The sequence below is a fragment of the Petaurus breviceps genome, unplaced genomic scaffold (genome assembly GCF_028583685.1).
Source record: "Petaurus breviceps papuanus isolate PSGF00001 unplaced genomic scaffold, PetGlider_PUasm1.0 186, whole genome shotgun sequence".
NCBI lineage: Eukaryota > Metazoa > Chordata > Mammalia > Diprotodontia > Petauridae > Petaurus > Petaurus breviceps.
This window is the reverse complement of record NW_027185798.1, coordinates 12,589,965-12,616,346: the sequence shown is the minus strand read 5'-3', so window position 1 is coordinate 12,616,346 and position 26,382 is coordinate 12,589,965. Positions and strand designations below refer to the sequence as shown.

Sequence of the window (26,382 nt, the reverse complement as noted above, 5' to 3'; positions counted from 1 at the left end):
GTGTGTTTAAGTATCTTTTTGTACTTGTGTACCTGTGTGTTTAAGTACCTTTTTGTACTTATGTACCTGTGTATTTAAGTATCTTTTTGTACTTATGTACCTGTGTCTTTAGACCTGTGCACCAAAACACTTCCTAACCACCTCAATGTAAGCTTCTGGACGCAGGGTTGTGTCCCTTGTACATCTCTGAAATGGTGCCTGGAGCAGAGAAGGCACTGATTAGATGCTTGTTGACTGTTCCCTAAAGAGAATATAAGCTTTCTGAGGGCAGAGACTGCTCTCATGTCTTTTTTTTATTTTGGGGGCTCCCTAACCCAATACCTTCCCAATACCCAATACCCAGGCACTTCATAAAGGCTTGTTAAATTACTGGAGCTCATTCTGTCCTGGGTGGGAGTTGGGTGGAGGCTGCAGAGCAGTTCTAAGAGATATTTCCCTTGGGTTCTGGAAAGGTTCTGGACCATTTTGGCTTTACATGGGCAAAGCACTGCCTGCCATTCCACAAATGAACCATTAAGAATGTTCTTAATTAAGAACAAAGGATCAGAAGATCACACGTTTATAGTTGGTTATGCACCTCAGAAACCCAAGTTTGATTTTGTCACTGAGACTTAGGGCAATTAAAGAAATTGTCCAAAATCACAGAACCATAGAATTCTAAATTGGCAAGGACCTTGGAGGCCACCTAGCCCAACCCCTTCAGTTTATTTATTTATTTTTTTGGAGGGGGAGAGCAGGGCAATTGGGGGTAAGTGACTTGCCCACGGTCACATGGCTAGTAAGTGTTAAGTGTCTGAGGTCATATTTGAACTCAGGCCTCCTGACTCCAAGGCCGGTGCTCTATTCACTGCGCCACCTAGCTGCCCCAACCCCTTCATTTTACCGATGAGGAAACCGAGGTTTAGGGAGAGATTAAATGCCTTGCCCAACAGTCGGAATGGAACTCAGGGCACATCCAATCCCCCCATCTTCCAGACGAAGAAGCCAAGGTCGACCAAAGTCACACCAATAGTCATTGTGGAGGTGGGATCTGAATTCAGATACTCTGACTTCATCCCTCTGTCCTGTTCCGACTCCACGCCAACATCCCAACTCGGGGATGCTTCTGCTTCCCTCTGCGGGAGGATCCTCCTTCTTTCCTCCACATTCAATGCCATGCCCTGACCCTTCCCTCCCACCCCTGAGCCTTCCATGCTAACTTAGTGCTGTAGCTCACACTCATTTTCTATTTTAATGGCTAAAGATATGCAGGCAAAAAGCTTCCTAATTACGACTTTCCTGGCACACGTAGTAGTCATTGCCTGGGCTTTTTATTGCCATTAGTTTTCCTCCTCAATTTATCCTTCGCTCCTCTCTGTGCATCTTCCTGGCCTCCCCTGAGCCTTCCCATCCTCGCTTCTCAAGGCTCGTCAGCACGCCTCCAATCCCCAGGAGACACTGAAGGCCTTGTAAAGCCCACTGCGCAAACAAGCATTGCTATTCATTTATCACATTTAGCATCCGCACTACCACTCTCATCAAAACCCAGGCCGCGCTCGCTAACTCATTTCCCTCTCCCAATTACAAATTAGTCCATTAGGCTGTCTGCAGCAGGCCCTCTGTTGCATCTCGGTAATGGCTTCTGAGATTTCCATCATAATCGTAATGGCTCCCTATGCAGCCATGAGGGCAGATGGAGGCCGCTAGTGGGTAATGAGTTATCACGCTACCAAAGGGCACAGCTTTGGGCTCATTATTTAGTCTTGGCTGTTTTGTGAAAACAACAAGAAAGGTAAAATGCTGAAGGGAACACTTTAGCATATTAAATTAACACTTCTTCAAATTTCTCTCAGTAAACATGCCGTATTTTTCTTTTATGTAACATCTCGTGTGCCTGAGTGTGCCACGGTTGGGGGTGGGGTAGGAGGAGGGCCACAACGGGGAGTGAGGGAGGGGCAGGAAGGAGAAGAGTGAGAGCGGAAGGGAACCCAATATGTCGCTCTGGGATATTCTGTTATGTACTAGAGATAGCCTCATGTCACAGAGCTGGGATGGAAAACCAGAGCTTCCATCTCGGCATTCATTTTACTCTCATTTCTGTAATCCACAGCCTACCCACACTGGCTTTCCTACTGTTTCCCCTATATTACAAAGTAAGATCATTTCTTAAGCACCTACTATGTGCCAGGCACTGCACTAAGCATGCTTTATTAGGCACCTACTATGTGCTAGGCACTGCACTAAGCACCATCATTTATTAAGCACCTACTATGTGCCAGACACTGTGCTAAGTGCTACTATTAAGACTTACTATGTGCCAGGCACCGCGCTAAGCACTACCATTTATTAAGCACCTACTATGTGAAAGGCACTGTGCTAAGCACTATTTATTAAGCACCTACTATATGCCAGACACTGCACTAAGGGCTACTATTAAGACTTATTATGTGCTAAGCACTACCATTTATTAAGCACCTACTATGTGCCAGGCACTGCACCAAGCACTATTTATTGAGCACCTACTATGTGCAGGCACTGCACTAAGTGCTACTATTAAGACTTATTATGTGCCAGGCACTGTGCTAAGCACTACCATTTATTAAGCACCTATTATGTGCCAGGCACCACACTAAGCACTATTTATTAAGCACCTACTATGTGCAGGCACTGCACTAAGTGCTACTATTAAGACTTATTATGTGCCAGGCACTGCACCAAGTACTACCATTAAGCACCTACTATGTGCCAGACAACACACCAAGCACTATTTATTAAGCGCCTACTATGTGCCAGGCACCACGCTAAGCACTATTACCAGTCACTGCGCTAAGCACTATTTATTAAGCACCTACTATGTGCCAGGCACTGTGCTGAGCACCATCTTCCGTGACAGCTCACATCACCCCTCTGGGCCTCAGTTACCATGGATATAAAATCAGATCTGATGACCTCGAAGATCCTGCCCATTTCTCAGTTGTTATACTATGGTTCCTTGCATTGGCTGTCTCCCATGCCCAGAATGTGGTTCCACAGTAAACATGAAAGAAGGACCTAGAAATTGGGGCCCTAGAGACCTCTTGGTTCCTCAGATTAGATAGACATGGAGATGGGAGGGCTCTTGGGAGACCATTTAGTCCAACTCCTTTACTTTAAACCTGGGGAAACCGAGGCCCAGGTAAGTGATGTCACTGGATCATGCATCTAGAAAGGACCTCAGAGACCCCAGACTCCAACTTTCTAGTCTTATAGATGAGATCACTGGGGAGCAAGGAGGAAAAGTGTCCTCATAGGATCCCTGATCCAAGGAGGACTTGGGCAGGGCCAAACTCAAAAGCGAATCCAACTGGACTGTTAATTTATCAAGAAAACCACAACTTCACATCATCTACCTTGTGTTGTATTTTTACTCTGTTAAACACTTCTCAATGGCATTTTCACCCAGTGCTAGCCATAACCAAGAGTATGGCAGCCTCATGCAGCAAAGGCATCCAGCTTGATGCCCATGCTGTCATTCAAACCTGCCATTTTATAGACAAGGAAACTGGGGCCTCGTCACGTGAAGGTAGTATTTGAACCCGGATCCTCTGGCTTTAGCCCCTCTAGTCACGCTGTCTGCCCTATAACATATTTTCTTTAATGAAATTCATATGTTTCTCCTGGGTTTCCACCATCAATACTGCTAAGATCCAGGGGACTAGCAAAAGTTTAAAAGGGGGACTGACTGCCTTCGGCAATTTGGGCACGAAGCTGAGGGGGCCAGGTCACTCGGCAACACTTTTTCTCCCTTTAAAAAAATAAAAAGGGCAGGCATATTTCAGACGAGTCAGTTAAAATCAACGTCAACGTTGCCACTCAATCATGGGGGCTGCTGTGCTTGGAAGGGCCCCATCCGGCCGGCCACGCTCTCAGCCCCTGCTCCTTCCCAGTCACCTCTTGCTGACACTAACCTGCCTCTGGATTCTGAGTGCTCCCCAGGTCCCTCGCCATTAGTCTCCTGCACGAGGCAAGTTAAGAGCCTGTGCTGCCTGAATGCTAAAGCAGGCAGAATTCCTGCTATCTCAGGGCCTCGTGCTAAGGGGAGGGGAGGCTTCCAAAATACCGTGGGGTGAGGGTGACTCGAGCCACTTGTATCTAGGGTTGCTCAAGGCCACGGCTGTACACCGCTCTTCCACTAATTGCTTCAACTGAGCTCAGTGATTCTCCTCAGACACCCCCTCCCCATCTGGCCAGCTGTTTTAGCATGAAACAGTCCTGCCCTGACTCTTTTGATGGAGGAAATAGGTTACTCATAATTTCTTCTTAATAATAATAAAAATATCATCATCATCACCATTATGGCAAACTTCTTGAATGTAAAAAGGAAGAATACAACTATCTCCCATTGTGAACCTGAGTTTTGGGCCTCAGTTTCCTGATCTGTAAAATGAGAGTCTTTGAGATTTCTTCCAGCTCTACACTTATGATTCTGTGAAGTCACTTACATTCTCTGGGCCTCAATTTTCTCCTCTGTAAAATAAGAAGGTTGGACTATATGACTTGTGAGGTCCCTACTCTATTCTTAAGACCCAGTAAAGTCAATGAACCTCCTGGGGTCTTACTTTCTTCATCTACAAAATGATTGCTGTTTTCAGTCATGTCTGACTCTCTGTGACCCCATTTCAGGTTTTCTTGAAAAAAATACTGGAACGGTTTGCCATTTCCTTCTCCAGCTTATTTTACAGACAGGGAAACTGAGGCAACTAGAGATAAGTGATAAGATGAGTCTTCCTGACTTCAGGCCTGGCATCTATCCACTGTGCCACATACGTTAGACTACATGAGTCTCTCCCAGGCCTAGAGCTAGTCTTATGACTTTAATAAACATATCCTTATTATATAAACCCTGAAACCTTGCTCTGGGCAACAGCGGCAATAAACAGCTGGTCTGCATCATAGGTGAATGTTCAGACTTATCAAGAGGTATAAGCAGGGTGGGGAACCTGTGGCCCCAAGATCCCATGTGGCTCTCGAGTGTGGGCCAAGGGCCTCAAGGAGGCAGGTTCCCCACCCCTGACTTGGGCCTTAGGATGCCTGGGGTACCTGGCATAGTGATTTCATCTACCCTCTAAAAGTCAAACAAAACTATCCTCTGCAGGACAGTCTTCACTAAGGCCTGGGCTGATCTTCTGTCCTGAAAACGGCAGCCTACTTGCTTAAGAAGATCATGAGCACATGGCATACAAGGTCATTTGGAAACACCTTTTTCTCTTGAATTCAAGATAAGGCCCCAAAATCTCTCCCCCAATTTCTTTAAGTTTGTCTCCAAACTATCATCTTATTGTTTTTTTTTAAATTGACTATTAAAAAATACTATAATCCAATTTTTCTTCAGAGAGGGAACACTTTCCTGTCTATTCTGTCATTCACTCTTATAACATCATTATGGAACAAGTAGGAAGGTAATTATCCCCAGCACACAGAGAAGGCCAGTTCACCGGCTCATCCAAGGTCTCACCATTATTGAGAGCTGGAAGTTGGCACAAGGAGAGAATCTTCTAATTCTCAGCCTGGGACTCTCTCTACCCCTATCTCTCTGTCTCCTTCCTTGCCCTTCAGCCCTGGAAGTAGTGGTGAATGCATTGCTGAAGGACTCAAATAGAAACCTGAGGTCCCCAAATCCCATTCCGACAATGAAGCATACATGAAGCCTATTGGGAAAAAAGTGCTGGATTTCTGAGATTCAAGATTGGGTGGGGGGTGCAGGGAGGGGTGCAGGGAGAGGTGGGAAACTGGTTGCCTTGGCCATGCAGTAAAACCCAAATTTACGAGCTGTTTTTGTTAAAATCCGATATGGATTTTTTTTTGAAAATGGAAAGGATGGATGGGTGGATGGCGGCAAGACATTTAATCAATGTCACGAATGTAACATTCATTGGGCTTCTAAAATGAAATTAATTATCTGTGTAGAAGTATCATTAGGAGATAAGTGACATTCCAGGCTTTGATTTGTAACTCGCAACAAATCTAGCTTCTGAGGAATTCCAGCCTTTTGAGAAAGATCTGTCTTTATTAAAATGTACCCAACCCTTTGGCCCTCTGGGTCACAAGGCTCATAGCCCAGACTGACTTCCCCTTCACCAAATAAAGGAGGATATGTCATCATACGCATATTTTAAAGTAATAAAGGCAGAAATATCATATTTAAATTAAATCAGGGATTTTTCAACTTGCAGATGATGGGGGGAGGATTGGAAAGGGCTTGTCTTTCTTTAATAAGTTTTTTTCCCTATTTATCTCAGATACGGGACCTGAACTTGCTCCATCTACACTGATGAGACATCTCACTTTTATGCACAGGATAAAGAGGAAAGAGGATAATGCAGTTCAATGACATCCATCACAGAGTAGGGGAACCATGGAGTTTGAGAGCTCAGAGGAGATCTCCTAGAGCAACCAAGCAAACCTCCTTATTTTACAAATGAGGAAACTGAGGCCCAGCAGAGCTGGGACTAAACCTGTCTTGGTCTGGTGATTTTTTCCCACCTTACTAAGCCCCTTCCTTGGATTTGAAAAGTGATGAGAAATCTCTAAAATTAAATTAATCACTGCAGCAGGTCTGAATCCTATGGATCCATATGCCCATCAGCAGAGTGGAAGAGGAGAAACTGACATGGCCTGGAGACATTCTCTATTTCTTCCTTCTTTCCTCCCCTTCTTTCATCCTTTTCCTTCCTCCTCTCCTTCCTTCCTTCCTCTCTTTCTTTCTTTCTTTCTCTTTCTTTCTCTTTCTTTCTTTCTTTCTTTCTTTCTTTCTTTCTTTCTTTCTTTCTTTCTTTCTTTCTTTTTCTTTCTTTCTTTTCCCCTCCCATCCTCCTTTCCCTATCTTCCTTCCTTCTTCTTTCTTTCTTCCTTTTTTTTACATAAAAGAAAAAGCCCTACAATGCCTTAAAAGCCTCATCCTTCAGGAGTAAGATAAGTTATAAATTTTTCTTAATTAAGTGTTATTGTGTTATTTATGGCCAAGAAAGGGATAAGGGAGTAGGCATTATAGGGCTTGCTGGGAACCTGCTCCTTCTAGGCTAGTCAACACATCCAGTGAGGATGGTGCTCAGATATGATCTTAGGGAACTGGGTGATTTGTCTACTTCAAGGCCAACAAAACGGCCCTGCAGCTTGAGATGATGCCATCAATGGTAGGTTATTTTCTCAAGTTGAACTATTCGAGGGATCTCCAGGGATTCCACCCCCCCTCCCCCAAATTCTCAGGCCTTCTCTCCTCTGCCATTAGCAAATTTATCTTGCACACACCTGCTCTGGTGATTTTCCTAAAGCATTGGTAATGCCATGTCACTTTCCTATTCAAGAAACCTCACTGGCTCCCTACTGCTTTTAGGACAGGGGGGTTCTTAGCCCTTTTTGGGTGTGCCATAGACCTCTTTGGCAGCCTAGGGGAACTCTTCTTATTTTAAATGCTTAAAATAAAATATACAAAATTACAAAGGAAATGAATTATAGTGAAATATCAAAAACATTTTAAAAAACAGGTTATGAAGCCCTGCTCTAGGATAGAATACAAACTCCCTTGTTTTGCTTTTAGGGTTTTTCTTAAGGGGCTCCCACATTGATTTCCACATATTATCCCCACTCCCACCCAGCTGGAATGGTCATTTTGCTATCTCCTTACACACCTCTCCATCTCCTGTCTCTACACCTTTGTACTGATTGATGCCTGGAATGTACTTCCTCCCTACATCCACTTAATGGAATCTGTCAAACAATCCTTGTTTCCTTCAAAACTCAAGTACCATTTTTTTTAAAGCAATCAGGGTTAAGTAACTTGCTCAAGGTTACACGGCCAGTTATTTCTGGGTGTGGTGCTGAGTATCTGAGCCCAGATTTGATCCAGGTCATACCGACACTGGAGCCGGTGCTCTTACTCGCTGAGCCACCTGGCTGCCCCTAAGCAATTGGGGTTAAGTAACTTGCTCAAGGTTACACGGCCAGGTGTTTCTGGGTGGGTGCTAAGTGTTGGAGCCAAGTACCACCTTTTTAAAAAAAATTATTTTATTTTGAATTTATAACCTAAGACAAGCAAGCCTTTCCTGAGTCCTTCCCAGCAAAAGCATTCTGCATATATCTTATATAGAATTCTATATACCAGTAACTGTCTCATTAGAATATAAAGTCTTGAAGGGTGAGACTTTTATTTCTTTTTTCCTTGTTGGCACATAGTAGATTCTTTTTTTTTTTTTAAAGCAGTTGGGGTTAAGTAACTTGCTCAAGGTTACACAGCCAGGTGTTTCTGGGTGTGGTGCTGAGTGTCCGAGCCCGGGATTCGATCTCCAGGTTGTCCCAACACTGGAGCCGGTGCTCTTACTCGCTGAGCCACCTGGCCACCCCTAAGCAATTGGGGTTAAGTAACTTGCTCAAGGTTACACGGCCAGGTGTTTCTGGGAGGGTGCTAAGTGTCTGAGCCCAGGATTCAATCTCCAGGTCTTCTCAACACTGGAGCCGGTGCTCTTACTCGCTGTGCTACCTGGCCGCCCCTCACATAGTAGATTCTTAATAAATACTGACTGTGCAAATGTTAACTTAAAACATTAAGGCACTGGACAATAGAGATAGTTCATTTTTCTTTTGATATCCCTAGTATGCAGAATAGTACTTGGCACATAGTACGTGCTTAATAAATGTTTATGGATTGATTAAAAAATTAAATGTACCGGTGACCTTGGGCAAGTCACTTAACCCCAAATGCCCTACCTTCCCCCTCCAAAAATAAAAACCCACAAAAAATGAAATCTAAATAAAGATGGAGACACAGTATGATCTCCATGAATGTGACTGTGTTTATTTATTGGTTCTGCTAAAAGAAGACTGAATGAACTTGTTAAAGATGTGATCCTGCACATAGATGATGAAATATGGTACAATACAGGACATTGAGCTTTGAGGAGATGTGAGGCTATCCCTAAGGTCCTCCTTTCTCTCAGGTAGGACACTGAGTTTTGGAAGCCCACAGCCTCCCTCACCAGGACAATGGAAGCCACCAGGGACAATGCTTTGCTTTGCTAGAAGAAAAGATGACAAGGAGTTGGTGTGAGCTCATGCCTGGATGTGCTAGAGGCCTTTGTCCACAATGGCACATTTTTAATCCTCTGTGGACACTAGGCTGGTCCCCAGTCACCAAAGAGAGGAGGCACCAGACAGTCAAATAGCAAATGTCCATCAACCCCCGAGGAAGCAATTGAATATTTTATTTTTGAACTGCTGCCTTGATGATGAGACTTGAAAACACACACACACACACACACACACACACACACACACACACACACACAAACATTCTCTTTCTCTCTATCTCAGTCACAACCCCCTACCCCCTAAACATTCAGCTTTGATGAGGCCCTAGTTCCCCTTAATTAGTTTTTTTCCCCGAGGTTCTGATCAGGAGCGTACCAGATGAGAAAACAACAATGAGAGGGTGAATAAACAGCCAGCCAGTCTGAGGATGGGGGCATCCACATGGTGGGGGGAAGGCGCCCACTGGCACAGGGCAGATGGCTGAAGCAAGCGTGTCGAGCTCGGGTCTCAGAAGGTCTCTAGAAAGGAATGCTGCTTGTCTGCATGCCTGCCCCGCCCGGGCATTTCAGTACGATCACGGATGGTCAAAGAAGCCCCAACGCACCCCTTCCCTTACTCTCCCCCCAACATCTTCCTCCCATGCAAAGGTTAGGTCTTTGCTCAAGCCTACGGACTTTTACCTCATAAATATTCCCAGCTATAAGATCTTATTAAGAAGGTACGTCTCCCAAGAGCATAAAACCATCAAGCTGTAAATTTTATTTAATTTCCCATGAGATCCCGTGGCCTCATACATATAATTAGAGTGAGGCAGGGAGCACTTTTTTGTGTTTTGTCAATAAATCACCAGGGAACAATCAAGGTTTAAGATGACAAGCTTTAATGATTTTTCAGACCCCCTAAGCAATCTTGCCTGTTACAATGGCAAGCCAGTCTTTAACCTCCCCTAACTAGGACTGTGGACTGCAGCATTAGATAGGACCCCAAACACTTAATCCTATTAGATCCCCCAGTCCAGACAATCCCAGCAGAGCACCCTGGGGACGTATTGATTTTGATTTGGCTGACAGTGAAGCCAAGACAACCTACTGAAGATCTTACTTTATTAAGTGTTTACAAATTAAATATCTGAAGGGTTGTAATAGGCCCAGCTCAGTGAGGGAGAAAGGCCAAGATGGAACAGAAGTGATTATAGGGTGGACGGGACCAAGAGGGACATGGAATGTGGTGCCAAGAGTCTTCCAGGAAGGACGCTGGATGGGATGTGATGAACTGCCTTTTATCATCATGATTTCAGCGAGCCTGCTGGAAATGCCACAAGAGGCTCCTTTCTGCTGCATGCTTAGACCAAAAAGCATTTGCTAGAAGGTAAAATCCTGAGGAGGACTCGATTTAGTCAATTAGCACTTATTGAACAAACGAGTCAATAGCTGCCTTGCCTGGTCTCTACTGAGTAAGACATAATAAATCATATCTTCTCCACTTCTTAGAAAAATATCAGAGATCTCTATGTTGCGTATCAACATCAACACATCAACACATCTCCTGTGCCACCCTGAAGGTAAAACTCAGGTCACATGTCTCCATCATGACTCAACATTGCTCAAGAGATTCCAATAGCCCCTTAGCCCCCCTGGCACCAAGTCCAGGCTCTCAGGTTGGCACATTCAAGGTCCATCTCAATCTAACCACAATGTGCTTTTATATTTTATAATCTTTTCCTGTTCCATGACACCAAACACATCTTGCAGATTTCCTTTCTCCATTGCTTTCTTTGTGCCCCACCCCATACCCTTCTCTTAACCTATTCAAATCCTATCCATCCATCCCTTTGAAGCCTAACTCTTGAGGCCTTCCTCATCTCTGTGATGCCATGACTGATTATATGTACAGAGTGTCTGTGGTGAGGGATCTCTGCGTCAGATCAAGAATGCCACTTATAATGCCTCCAACAAGCAGATATCCAGCCTTTCCTAGAGAAGGAACCTTAGTGATAAAGAATAACCTAGAACAGCCCATTCCACTCTGGGAAAATTTTAATTGTTAGGAAGTTTTTCCCCTGTCTTTGAACCAAAATCTATCTGAGTGAATTTTTCTCTGATTGGTACAAGTTCTGCCCTTTGGGGCTGCACAGGACAAATCTAACCCCTTTTTCTACCATGACAGTCCTTGACATAATGAAAGGTAGCTATTACATACCCTGTATTTTCTCTTCTCCAGGCTAAATATCTCTATACAATCCAAACAACCTGTATATGATCTCAAGTCCTTTCACTGTCCTGGCCACCTTCCTCTGGATAACCATCCAGTTAATCAATGTCTTTGTAAAAAGTGGTAGCCAGAACTCATCACAATATTCCAGATGAGACTTGAGCACGGCAGAGTGCAGGGGCACTGTGACTTCAATCAATCAGTATGGTACCTCTTTGAACATAGCCTAAGACTTGTTAGATTTTGTGGCTGCTACGTTTTGCTATTCAGAGAATTACAGCAATGACCCATGATAACGGTGAGGATAACAATAACTGAATCCAATACGTAGAATAGGGCTGGCCACCTCTGTTAACTGGAATAATATAAACCCTCTATTCTTCACATCCACCTTTCAAATGATTTCTGATACCTTTCTCTCAATCCTCTCTTTCCCACACTGTCCCCTACTCCAGAACCCACTTTTTCAGGTGGATGAGGGCTAGAATTCAGAACATCGTATTTAAGGCAAGAGTCAACTCTGTAATGTGAAGTAAACCAGTTAGACTATCAACTTGATTATGGATCAATTAATAATGAAGAGGGTATTGAAGTCCTTCAGCTCCCAAGCAGGAATAAAGACCATGAGGGCCCATGGAGGTATCACACTCTCCCAAATACAAGACACCACACACAAACTCAGGGTGAGGGACAACTATTCCAACCTAAGAATGAGTGAGATACATTGAACTCACCACCAGCAATTAAAGGGCCAAGTCATTCATCAGACTCTACAGGGAAGAGTTAGGGTGCTAACCTATTCCCAGTGATGAACCTTGGGCAGCAGACTCTGAAAGTAAGCCTCAGTACCCCTAAGATTGTTAACCAGAAATGGAGAGGTTGCCTGGGCTAGAAGCCTGAGTTTTGGAAGCCCACAGGAAGTGTCTTCCTGGATCACATCCCATGTCGATTATGAGCTACAGTATGCGGGAGTTCTTTTCTCCTTGTTCCTGCCCCCTCACCTTTGTTCATATTAAAGTTCCTGGGACCCTGCCATGTCAGCGCCATGGCCAGAGGTCTGCCCTTTCTAAACATCCTCACAATTCTGAACAACAGCTTGTTTTGAGTCATATTAAAAATGCTAAGAAGGACATCATAGAAATGAGACTAATCCATGTTCTAAGCACCTGTGCCCTTGGAGAGATGGTCTTACGCTTCATGCCTGATTCTTTGTGACCCCATTTCGCATATTCTTAGCAAGGATACTGGAGTGGTTCACCATTTCCTTCTCCAGCTCATTTTTACAGATGAGGAAACTGAGGCAAACAGGGTAAAGTGACTTGTCTAGGGTCACAAAGCTAATATATGTATGAGACTGGATTGGAACTCAGAGAGATGAGTCTTCCTGACTCCCGGCCTGGCGCTTTGTCAGCTGTGACACTGAGCTGCCCTTACACACTCGCACAAATACATACATAGCCCTGAAGGTATATGTGTCATCCTAGGAGCATTTCTCAGAAGTAGGCACTGACTGCCTAGTCCACGATTAATAAATGCTTGGTGATCGACTGATATCGACCCTTCATTGTACCCACTAGCTGGTGAGTGTATCAGCTCTGGTCCTCTACGTGACTGAGATTCCATCCTCTCCCATAAGCTGCCTCCTCATTTCATCTCATCTTTACATTTTCTCCTTACTAGATATATTTTTCATCTCCTTTATACTTTTGTACTTTTATACACTAGCCAAGGTCTCCCATTACTCTACAGCAAAGACCAAAGAAGGGAAGTAATCCATCTATTCAACCCATCTCCTCATATCCTAAGAGAAGTTTGGTGTTTCAGCCTCACTCCCTGAAGGGTCAAGGAAGGCACAAGATTTCATAATCAAGGTCTATAAAACAAATGATGGAGAATGGCCTTTCCCCAATCTTACAAAGCTGTAATTCACAAAACCCTTCGAGGGAATTTTTTTTATGGCTTCATATTAATGTTAATTTAGCAAAGAAGTGAAAAGGGCATTGTCAAGATTTTTAAAAAGCCATTAAACCAGAGTCCCTCCCTGGTTAAGTTGGTGGTGATGTGTTAGTGCAAAGTAATACATTTATATACTCATGTACATTAGTTGTAGAAGCTGCTTTTAAAAAAATCACTTTATATGGTTTTGGCTTTTCTGGAACCCTTAGTCTGGTCAACAAGACTTAACTGGGTTAATTTCCTTTCCCCTTGGTGTTTAACTTCTGTAAAGTCATAGGAAAAATAGCACTATGTATTACTGTTCTTTATTCATTATGCAATTGACATCAATAAATTCATAATAACTTTAAGTATTTTTTTAAAAGTATTTTGTCTGGCAGAGTGCCTTTCACACAGTAGGAGACTAAGAAGCGTTCAATGAACTGAGCTGAATTAACATCCAGACAAAGCTTTCTTTCTACCTAATAAGTTAAGAACAATTTCTAATGATCAACTTCCCTCCCTTCTTTGCAGAGGTGGGGGTGGGGGACTATGGAGGTAGAATAAAACATAAAGTATCAGAGTCGATTGATATGTTATTTAGTGTTGGTGAACCATTTAATTTTTTTTTCTCTTTCATATTATGGATGGATCTCTAAATATAGAAGGAGAGGAGGATGTTCTGGGAAAGAAAGATGATGCATTAAAAGATATCAATAATTTCTTTCTTTTTTTTTGTAAGCAATTGGGATTAAGTAACTTGCTCAAGGTTATTACACGGCCAGTTATTTTGTGTGGGTGTTAAGTATCTGAGGCCAGAACCGAACCTGGGTCCTCCCAACTCAGGGCTGGTGCTCTTACTCACTGCGCCACCTAGCTTCCCCGATATCAATAATTTTTTTTTTTTAATTACTAAGTACTAGCTATATGTAGATCCCTCTTCTAGCTGTTTTCAGGAAATAAAACAAAATGAAACAAACAAAAAATCAAATGGAGGACCTAGTATTTACCTTCAAGGAGCTTAGAATCTAAATGAGAAATAAAGAAAGATGGTATCAAAATGTCAGGAAAATGAAGACATCTGAGTATCTCCAAAGGAAATGAAGAACAGAGATGACCGTAGTCAAAAGGAGACCAGGTGATTTGAGCTGGGGGGGGGGGATCAATTAAGAAAGGATTCCTGGAAGCCGTGTAACATATTTACTTAGTCAACAAACATTTATTTAGTGCCTGCTATGGTCCAGACACTGTGTTGATCACTGTATATCTTATATGTAATATTTTTTTTTGTATACAATCTGCATTCGATTAGGCCTCTTTGAGGCCACAGACTATGTGTTTCAATAATCAGTCAATAAACATTTTTGTTCTTTTTATTGGCAGCACTTAATACATAGTATTATGTATTATATGGCACACATATGGCACATAGTAAATGCTTAATAAATGCCCACTGAATAACTGACTGACAATGCTAACAGTGATGTGATAATGATTTGTTAAACAATGGGCATACTTGAGTATGTATGTTTGAATTGATCTGCCAAGGAACACTCCTTTATCTTGGTGACTCTTAATCCCACGTTTGGAATAGAAGACCAAATAATACAGAGCAAAGCAGGGTGATATAATGGAAGCATTGGCTATGGAATAAGAAGGTCTAATTTTTTGTCCTGCTTCTCCCATTTACTGAATCAATGAATAAAATCACTTAACCTCTCCAAGTGTCAATGGTCTTATCTGTTAAATGGGAATGGTGGTACCAACATCAATAGGAGTCAGCAAAGATGTTGATCTTGGGCAATCAATCAATCAACGAATCAATCAACAAGCCCTTATCAAGTGCTTCCTATATGTCTCCTCTCCCTGTGTGTCACGTGGGAGAGGAGAAACATTAACAATATAAACAATTGCTCAGGCAATTCACTGTGATGCCATGGAGATGGTATGGGAAATGATGTTAAGTTACCTGCACCACCCCCAATTCCACAGGGAAAAAATGTACTTGTGTACACCCAGGGAACATTAAACAGCAAGGGCTTTTAATTGCATGATTTGACAATCACAGTAGACTGGCAGAAGGCAACAGTTTCCCAAGAATGTCAAATACGTTAATGAACCCAAATAGCAATCTACATTCATTCATTCAGAAACCTATAAAAGCAGAGTTATCTCAGGGTTATTGTCATTATAAATTAATCATGGAAATGTTAACCATATCAGGTACAATGCAACCTGGCACAAGGTTCAGAGTCCCTGAGTTTCAAGAGGGTTTCACCTTGAAGACTACAAAGAAACTGGCTTCTGAAAGAATTGTAGGAGTCGGAAAAGAAAATGCAGGATGGAGAAGGATCTCTTCATTTTGACCAGTCACCCCTTCTCAAAGCTGGAATGATTTCTTTTTTCTTTCCTCCTTGGAGATGGATAGTAAATCTGCATGATTTTTCTAAATGAGATGGACCCCCAATCATTTGGGATCCCTTCCATTTCAGGCTCAGGCTGTAGCAGTTGTCATAGTTCTGATAAGAGGAGAGGGGATTGGGAAAAGGAAAGGTTGGGGAGAGTGCTGTTGAATCTCTTGAAAAGTGGAAGAGATGGTCTTGCTGATCATAGGAAAATTTGAATCAGGGAGGGCTACAGACCCCATAGTCAGTCAAGAACTATCTAGCAATTGCTTGCTGGAGGAGGAAAGCGATGATCTGACCCCTTCACTCAAGCTATCTTACAGGGAATGATGGGAAACATAGGAGAAAAAGAATTTAGCATCTCCACTCAAGAAGGCATTTACTGTCTGTGTGACCTTGAGCAGAACACTTCGTCATACGGGTCCCCTGGTTCCTTCTCTGTAAAGTGACAGGGCTAAAACCAGATGATCCCGAAGGTCCCTTCTAGAGAAAATATTCTGCCACTTTGGCTAAGTGACTTAACATCTTTGACCTCATTTTCCTCATCAATAAAATGAAGGGGTTGAGCAAGATGAATTCTAAATTATCTCTGGGGCTTCACTGGACATCACTCCCCCTCCTGCACTCTGCAGTCCAACCCAACTAGACTTCCCTCTGCTCCTGACTCCAGTCTCTGTCTTTTTGCTGGCTCTCCCACATGCCTGGAATGGACTTTCTTCTCATCTCTGCCTCATAGAGAGTCCCTCTCTCCCTTTAAGAGGCTGTGCTGCCAACTGCAAGCATCCCACCTCTCAGACTATCATGTGTTTGACTGCTTTGCATATATTTGTATGTATGTATTTATATTCATGCTGTACACATTTACATATGCACTTCTTGTCTCCTATTAGAATGTAAGATCCTTGCTAAGAGAGATTGTCCCATTCTTTACTCCGGTGCTAAATGAATGCTTGTTGACTGATTCCAGCTCTAAATTTATTATTCTACAAAACTGTGACTCTGAAGCCAAGCGACGACAGTATTTGGGGACGATTAAAACACCCACCTGGAAGGCCCTGCACCTTTCTGAATGATGGTCCCTTTAAACCCCAGCCACAGGATGAGGCTTCAAAGGGTCGCTGTTCTGGCAAGCACTTTATCCAAGTTGGAGTGCTTCTTGGGCAAACTTTAGTTTTGGGCTCCAATTTCAACTGCTCTCCAAATGTCTACCTGTCCCTGCCTTTGGCTTTGAATTTCTCCTCTGCTGCAGCTTTGGTGTCTTGTTGATGGGACTGAGTTTACCTCCTTCCCCTGGGTCATTCCCCTTCATTACCCCTGGGTCTAGATTCCAACGAGGACTCATTCTTTGAGCTGCACGAGCTCCCACCCATCCTCCCTATGTGACAGTGAGTTTCCTTATGGCTATTCAGCTGGACTTTTATCTATATTTGGCTGCCAACTGTATTTCTATGGCTCTTTCACCTGTATTTCACATGTATCCCACATGCACTTCTACCTGCATAGCAACCAGACCTTTTGGGTACCCAAAGCAGTGAGTAGCTCAGGACTGACAGGGCCCTATTACCTCCTGAGCAATGCCTTTTTAAACTTGTCAAACAGAGGTAAAGTGAGTTCAATGGCACACTGGCTAGAGTGCTGGATTTGGGAAAATGGTCCAAACGTGGCCTCTGAAATACGTGGTAACCTAAAGAACCCTAGGCTTTGCCATCTGAACCGCAAGGACTTCCAGGCTTCCCATCTGTCCTGTAGCTGAACTTTCTTGTACGTATTGTCTACCCCAATTAGAGCATGGGCCTCTGGAGACCTGGGACTGTATCACTTTCTAAAGTGACTGGCACATAGTAACTGCTTAACAAGTCTGTGCTTCCTTCCTTCCTTCATTCATACTGGGCAAGTCAGTTCTTCAGACATCTCCTTATAACTTCTCTACTGAGTCAGTCCTGGCTACTATCTTCATTAGGCGAATGAGTGCTCACAGCTCCTCAAATTCCCTTTTGCTTAGGAAACCACAATCTTTCACCTTTTCTTGTTCAAGAGGGACTAAGTATAAATGGTTAAATGAAAGTTCAACCTCCCATAGCGAGTACTCAGACCCCACTGGGGAGATAGCATGCTGGCATACTGGAAATGGACCAGCCAGTGAGTTGCAGACTTGGCAGTTGTGTGATCATCCATTTGTGGAAGTCATTCACCAAACTAAGAATCCATACAGGATATGAGAGTCTGGAGATGTTTTTAGGTGAAGGCAAAATTTCTTCAAGTCCGAAAATACAGTATCACTTCATCAAGACTGTCTTGGTTCTAAGAGCCTGAAATCTGGAACACACCAAAATATGCAGATGGCTCTACAGATTGAGAGACTTGGGAGGGAAGCAAGGACCCTCCCCTTTCCCGGTGACCTGGTGAGGGATGGCCGCTCATAAACAGAGCTGGGATTTGCTAACTATGCAAGTCTGGGGCCAGGCCACTATGGCTTATTCAAAGCAGGCTAGCATCCACTCTGGTTACAAGCTGGAATTCATAAAACTTTTGAAAGTGTTATATTAGTCTTGTAAAAGTGGAATGTATGTGTGCAGTAGGTTTTAAAGACCTTTAAATATTAAGCATTTCACACAAGCTATGGAAAATGCTTGGCTCTCCTTCCACACCCCTTCTTGCCTATTTCAGCATCAAATGTTATTCAGGGATAATGAAAAGCAGAGAAATCTCAGCCTGAATAACTAGGCTGTCTAACTACATTACCGTAAAACGAGAGATCAGACCATGATTGCAAAGAGCTATCTTAACAATTTCAAGGCCTCGGGAGGAACGTACATCTTAAGTCCAATGAAGATGAGAAACCAAGTCCCCATTGGTAGGATCATGCGATGCCGGTATTCTGGTGGTGAAAATTTAATTGCTCATCGCTGGACACGCCGAAAAGGTAATATTCAACTGGAAGAAGGGGGAAGGGTTCTAAACCTTAGGCTTATGCTGAAAGTAGATGAACTCTCCATGATACATAATCCAATCAGAAATGACAGCATGGTAAAAGCAGGAGCTGGACAAACCATCGGAAACGAATGTTTTCCAAGAAAAATAGGCCTGTTTCTACTTATGGACAAATTGAAAGAGAAAATGCAGACCAGCATGCCAGAGCTTTGACTAAGGCCTACACGATTTTTTAATACTCTTGAATTTGACTCATTATATATAGTTTCCAATCTATTTGACTAGTTAATATGGCCTTAAGTAGAAAATATTTGAACGTGTATGTATCTCTAGCCCACCACACATAGTACAGAACGAACAAACACAACCTATGATTAACCCCCTGTATCCAGTTCAAGCTGTGAGACCCTAGTTAGTACTTGTAATATCTCTTTGCCTTGGTTAACTATCTAGGATTTTTCTCCTGAGTCACAGGTAATCTAAGAGGGAATTCCCATGCCTGGGGGGTCCTTGAGATGAACCCCCCCCCTACAAATCCATATACATATTTATATGTATATATATATGTATGTATGTATAGATGGTATAGTGGACAGAGTGAGTAACCCAGGAAAATCTGGGTTTTCAGATTTTCAGAAAATCAGATTCTGCTTCTAATACATACTAACTACATGACCTAGACCAAGTCTAACCTCTGAAGTCCCCAGGGAATCTCTAAGACTATACATTTCAGGGCAGGTGTTAATATGCATCAGCAGAAGAGGTCCAGACCAAAAACAATTTTTTAAAGTCTAGACATACACATGTGTCTAATGTCATAATAATATTTTGAGTCATAATAAATATTTTGGTTTGGATACATATTCTATTGGGGTAAAATGCATAAATATTAATATATAGTAAACTTAGATTTATATATAAATGTGAATAGGTATAAAACAAATTTTCATATTTATAATACATATACAAATACTTATGTGTATGGCCATACATGTATTAATTATGTTGAACAGTTAGCTATGTATGTACACCCTCTTCATATCCATACACACACATTCTCTTATTAGGGTGTTTCCCTCTATATAGACACCACTTCCTAGACCAACTCACAAAAGCCAACACTTTGACTCTCCATTTTGATTCTCCATCCACAGAGGACGCAAGCCTGTAAGGCGGACGGGATGACCTCTTGGCAGGAACTGGACACCTCAGACTCCCTGCTGTGCCTTGCCTTGGCTCAGCTGTCTCCAAGGGAAGCCAGTTGGCATATGGCTGCACACAGGGGAGCAGGCTGGGATTTCTGCTGCCTGGGTTCTCTTACACACACATCATGATGACCTTGTCTCTTGTTCTGATTGATGGGATGTGACATGAGCAGATGGTAGAGCTATGCTGTTCCTGAGTCATGGCAAAGGAATCACAGAGTTTCAGGATCTCACGAGTTGGAAGGCTCTTCAGTGACAGTCTAGGCTAACCCATGCCTGAGCAAAAGGAACTCTACAACAGACCGAGGAAGGGGCCATTCAGCCTTTGCCAGGATGCCTCTGATAAGGGGGCAACCCTAATATCTCTCCAGATGACCCACAGCCAACGCCGTTAGGAAAGTGTTTTTTGTTGTTGTTATTATATGAGCTGAGTCCAAAGCACTTAACTTCCTTAGGGCTCAGTCTCACCATCTGACAAAAGAGATACTGGAAAGCCCCTGAAATCCCTTCTGACTCTGTATTTCTGATTCTATCTCTACAATCTTGGGCAAATCATTTAATCTTTCTGGGTCTCAGTTTTCTTATCAGTAAAACCACAGAGCTGGACTACCCAACTTCCAAGGTTCCATTCACTGTCCTGTTTCTCTCTTCCAGGCTAAACATCCCCAGTCCCTTCAGATGACCCTTTTACGGCATCTGCCATTTTCCCAGCTCGTTCAATGTCCTTTTGGGATACCTCTAACCCTATGATCACAGACAGGTCTAGCGTAGTATTCTGACCACTGTTTATCAGGGACCACCTAATAGAAGGCACTTAACTCTTTGTGTGTTTGCTAAGCATCCCAATGGCCACCAGAGAGAGCCTTCGTCATGAAGAGCCCAGAGGGAAACAGTTTGTTGAGCTTTCTTTGGCTGCATTCAAGCTGAAATGCCCTCTGAAGAGGAACATTTCACCCAAACTTTCTGATCCTCAGCACAGTTCCTTACGTAGAGCAATCCTCATTGTTACAATGAGACAATCATAGATCTAGGCTTGGAAATGCTCACTTTAGAGAGGAGGAAACAGAGGCCTAGGATGGCGCGGTGCTCAGCATCCTGGCCCAGAGTCGTGCTAAAGGTCCAATTCCGGCGCTCTCCCACCGACCCAGGCCCGTAAGAGCTGAAGGCTCTTGTCTAAGCTTCTTGAGGGCAGGGACTGTTCCATCTCTTTATCCCCAGCACATATGTAGCACGGGTCCTGGCACACCGGGAGAGTCTTCAGTAAGTCAACAAGATGCTTTTCTGAAACATGCCGAATCCACGATCCTGCGTATCCCCAGCCCCTCTCTGGATGGCTCCTTTCTGTTATCTCCTCTTTTTCAACCTGACTTACCAAATCCTGCGAGGAAGCTGCATGAAAGAATGCCTGTGTCTTGTTGATTACAGCTGTGACCCCAGAACCAGCATCTCCACCAGGGGAATGCTTCAAATCCCACTTGAATGGAAACATCCTTCCTTAAGAATCACTCTATGTGCTGGAAAATAGACCTATCCAGTGGGCCGCTGGGTTAATTACAGATCTGTATAACTCTAAGGGTCCCAGGGGGAGAGGGAGACTATCCTCACTTTTCCTATTTAAAGGTGTCACTTGCTTGGCTTCCTTCTCGATCTCCTCATATTATTTCCAGCTTTCCCCAGAAGGATTCCCTGTTAAGATAACCAGATAATTCTCAGACTGAAAAATACTGCTGTGGGGGGGATCCCATAGGCCTTTGTTGAAGAGTAGACGGGTAAGAAGCATGGTTCGTTGGGCCTATGGCTGGGGAGGGTGGGAAGAATCATTCTAGAACAGTGTTCTTAACCTGGACCTTACAAGGCATCTATGGAAGGATTTTAAGGGGGCTGTGAACCTAAATGAAAACACATACACATATACTTGTGTGTGCTTTTTAAATGGCCTCTCTCTCTTCTCTCTCCCCCTCCCTCCTCTCTCCACATACATATGTACATATATTTCTATATACACATATAAAACATATATATACATATATGCACATATACACATATGCATAATACCCATATACACATGTGTTTTTAAAGTTGCCTCTCTCTTTATATACACACATATACACTTCCATATGCCTATAAAGAACCACATATATATACACATATGCAAATATATATATATATATATATACACATGATACACAAATATTTCTATATAACTGGGGACTAAGAGGCTGAACCCCAAACTTGAACCCTGACTCCAAATACACACATGTGTGTATCATATATATGTGTCTATGTATAATAATATAGATAAATACATAAACACATCTAAACATACACATATACATTCACCCACATATAAACATACATATATGTAGCTATATACTATTATATATAATATACATTATGGTTTTCATTTGCAATCTGATGCATTTTATGTATTTAAAAACAATATTCTGAGAGGGGCTGAGCCAGACTTCCAAAGGGATCCTGGACACATGTCATATTCTAGAAAGTAACCATTCCCCATTCCCAAGGTCCTTATGAAAAATGAAGAAAGATGATTCTGCCGTGAGGTGGATAGAGTACTAGCCCTAGAGTAAGGAAGACCTGAGTTAAAATCTACTCTCAAACACTCACTATCTGTGTGACCCTGGGCAAGTCACCTTACCCCGTTTGCCTCAGTTTCCTCATCTGTCAAATGAGCTAAAGAAGGAAATGGGTAACTACATCAGTATTTCTGCCAAGAAAACCCCCAATGGGGTCACGAAGAGTTGGACATAACCAAAATGACTAAACAAGGACAACAAAAACTCTGTATTTCTATTTATTTTGTTAAATATTTCCAATTACATTTTAATCTTATTCAGGCAGCTCTCAAGAGTGTTCCCAGGCAGTGTGTTCTGACACCTCCAATCTAGTCCAGCCAACCCATTTTCGTACATGAGAAGATTAAAGACCAGAGAGCTTAAAATGATTTAACCAAAAGTGGCACAGTGGCAGAAATTCAAAGTCAGATTCAAAACCAGAACCCCTGTAAAGTCAACAATTTTTCCGAATACTGTATCTCCCATGTTACCCCTTCTCTGTCCAAATCTACTTCTCACAGATGTTCCTGACCTTAATCCCAAGGAATGCTGTTAATTGATGATGATGATGATGATGATGATGATGATAACTAGTATTTACATAATATTTATATGGTCTATTATATTTATATACACATACATAAATATAAAATATATCAAAATAATATATTCCTACCATGTCAATTGTATATTCGTTTATATTAATAATTAATACTGTATTATATTATAAATAACTTTATAAGCTGTATATAATATAATTAATATACTTATTACATATGCAAATAAAATATTATCTCATTGAGTCTCACAACAACCCTGAGAAGGAGATGCTATTATTATCCCCATTTTACAGGAGAGAAGACTGAGGCTGAGAGATACTCAGTAACTTGACCAGGGACACACAATATGTGTCTAAGATAGAATCTGAACTCTGGCCCAAGGCCACCACTCTACCCCTATGCCAAGCGGCTGGATGGTGCGTACATACCTCCTGCTTATTCTACAAAGAGCCACAGATCTGTCGAGCATTTTGTTTTGATTAAAAATTAATAGCTGCATTTGACCCAGGTGGATAGATTTCACTTTCTTCAAGAATCAAGTTAACTGATATAAACTAAAAGTCAGGTGAGAGAATCAATTAATGGAGGCAAGGACCGTGTGCCTTCTCTTCCCCCTTCTGAACTTTTTAATAGACCATTTTCCCTATCAGTACAAACGAGATTAATTGCTTCACAAACAAGGAAGAATGAAAGGTGGGTCTCGACTCCTGTGTGGGTGCCCGGCAGCTTATGAGTGGCCGCTGAGCAGAGGAGGGAGGCTTAGGGGAAGAAGAAGAGGAAGAAGAAGAGAGAGGCTGCCTCTGTGTTCTGGAGTTCAAGGCCCTGAGTTAAAATCTGCCTTTCAGTGATAAAATGAGAAGGTGTGAATATACTTTGGAAGCAAAATTACTGTATAGATCCAAGGTCTGTTTATTGTAATTATTATAGGCATCTTTCCTAGGTTCACAGAATACACATGTATATATACACACACAAACATACATATATTTGCACACATACATATGTACACATATATGTATGTGTCTATAATATATGCACCTATCTGTATATATGCATATATATATACACACACAAACATATAGACAAAGAGAGAGAAAAAGGGAGATGGAAAGAGGAGACAGAGAGTGTGTGTGTGTGTGTGTGTGTGTGTGTGTTTGTGTTAGAAGGGATGTCAGTGGCCATATAATCCAGCCCATTACCAAAAAAAGATTTTCCCACAATAACACACCTGAAAATAATGGACATCTTGCCTTTGCCTGGAGACCTCTAGGGAAGGTTCACTCACTGCTCTCCTGTGCAGTCCACTCCAATTCTGGACAGCTCTAATTGTCATGAGGTTTTCACTGACATCAAGACTAAACATCTCGTTCTACTCAGACAAGTCTGAATGCTCTTGCAATGACAGCCCTTGAAATCCTTGAACACAGTCATCACACCCTCCCTCCCCCCAAGTTTTCTCTTCTCCAGGCTAAACATCCACGGTTCTTTTAAACAAATTTAAATGACAAAGCCCTCCCCATCTTGGTTCCTCTTCTCTGGATTTTTAGCCTAATCTCTCTTCAATGTGACAGTCTTTCAGATACTTGGAGACAACCATCATGTCCTGCTCCCCACCCCCAAGTCATTTCTACTTCAGGCCAAACATCTTCAATTCTTTCAACTGATCCTGATAGAAAAGGCAGTCAAGGTCCTTCCCCATTCTGCTTTGCCCTCCTCTGGACCTTCTCTGGTTCTTCAATGTCTCTAACCTCTAGTGCCCAGAGCTGAGCCCCATGGGTCAGATGGAGTCTGATAGCCACACAGTAGAGAAGGCTCATCCCCTCTTCCTTATTTCTGCAAGCTATGCCTCTCTTAATGAAGCTCAAGACTGAATAGGTCTTTTGGATTCCTCTATCACACTGCTGACTCACAATGAATGAGTTTGTAGCAAACTACTACACAGACTTCTTTCAGACAAATGGCAGCGAAACCATGCTTTCCTCATCTTGAACTTGTAAGGATGACTCTTTAAACCTAAATGGAAGATTTTACATTTATCCTGACTGACTTTTATCTTATTGCATCCAGCCTATTGTTCTTTGATTTGTTAAAATTCTTTTGAATCCTGACTCTGTCATCTGGTTTATTAATCATCCTGCCCAGCTTTGTGTTATCTGTGAATATGGTAAGTGTGCCCGATTGTAGTCCACAGAGCATATAAAGTCACCTTTGCTGATGGAGATCCCGGGGGTGCCCTACCTGAGACCTCTCAGCAAAAGGACCCTGAGCCGTTAACAACTGAAGCCAGGCCCCAATGAGTGCCATCAAGGAATCCCCCTCAAAAGGCTGAATGTCTTAGAATTTGCACTATTTAAAGTCATAATAATGTCAAATACAGAAATTGGTTCCAGTTCAATAGAAATATGCAGTGTGTGTATCTGAATGTCACTGCTTCAGGGAGATTCATTACTGGTACCTAATTGGGACCTGTTGTATTCTTTGGGTCCAGCTATTCAACCACTTTCATTTAATTGTATTTATAATCCAATCCACATCTTTCCTACCTTTTATCTACAAGAATAATTAGTGACACTTTAATCAAATGCTTTTCTAAAATTTGGATAAATTATGTTTACAGCATTCCCTTGATACGCTGTCAAAAATAGAAATACAGTTAATCTGACATGTTTTGTCCTTGATGAAGCCACGATCATTTTGTAAACACCACTTCCTTTCTGAGATGCTCACTAAAGCTTTCCTTGGTTAACCCATTAGAGAATTTCCCTAGGAATCAATTCAAGCTCACTGGGCTTGTCTTTGCAGATGGGGCTCTCTTCCCTTTTAAAAAAATCAGGATAACGCCGCTCTCTGCCAATCCTCTCCAACATTGGTTAATCTTTCCTTCCTTCCTTCCTTCCTTCCTTCCTTCCTTCCTTCCTTCCTTCCTTCCTCCCTCCCTCCCTCCTTCCCTTCCTCCTTTCCTCCCTCCCTCCCCCTTTCCTTCCTCCTTCCTTCCTTCCTTCCTTCCTTCCTTCCTTCCTTCCTTCCTTCCTTCCTTCCTTCCTTCCTTCCTTCCTTCCTTCCTTCCCTTCTTTCTTTCCTGGCTCATCCCATCTTCAGAGATTCTCTGGTCCAACCCTGCTCCTTTGAGGCCCAGAGTGAAAAAAATAAAATTCACAGTGACAATAAGTATCACAGCTGGGATTAGGACTCAAGTCTCCTGGCTTTGAGGTCAGTGTTCTTTCCACGACACCTCCTTACCTCCTGGTAACGGCAGTAACATGGGAAATCCACCCCTGGAAAATACTCCCATTTGGCTATCTATAACAGCAAGTCCTTTCAGGGGACTTCTGCCTCAGAGGGAGGGGAGCTGACCAAATGGAAAACTAATTCCATCCATGATCACAGAAGTCCTGGTACCCATGGGTGTTTCTTCCTGAGCTGAAACTCCTGGTAGAGGAAGGCAAGAGGGAATCGCTGTATTTCTCCAAGCTCATTCAGGAGCTCCAAGGAGTCACATTAATGAGCTGAACAGGGA

General features: G+C 42.7%; 1 protein-coding gene and 1 long non-coding RNA gene across 8 annotated transcripts in view; both read right to left on the bottom strand.

The window, feature by feature from the left end:
• Positions 1–25,761, bottom strand: part of LOC138162397 (uncharacterized) — a 28,224-nt gene extending 2,463 nt beyond the window's left edge. The window contains exon 1 of the long non-coding RNA XR_011168624.1: positions 33–25,761. This is a non-coding gene — a long non-coding RNA (uncharacterized lncRNA). The remainder of the gene's footprint in view (positions 1–32) is intronic.
• Positions 1–26,382, bottom strand: part of AUTS2 (activator of transcription and developmental regulator AUTS2) — a 1,243,088-nt gene that overhangs the window by 339,872 nt on the left and 876,834 nt on the right. The gene's annotated exons all lie outside the window — the stretch shown is intronic.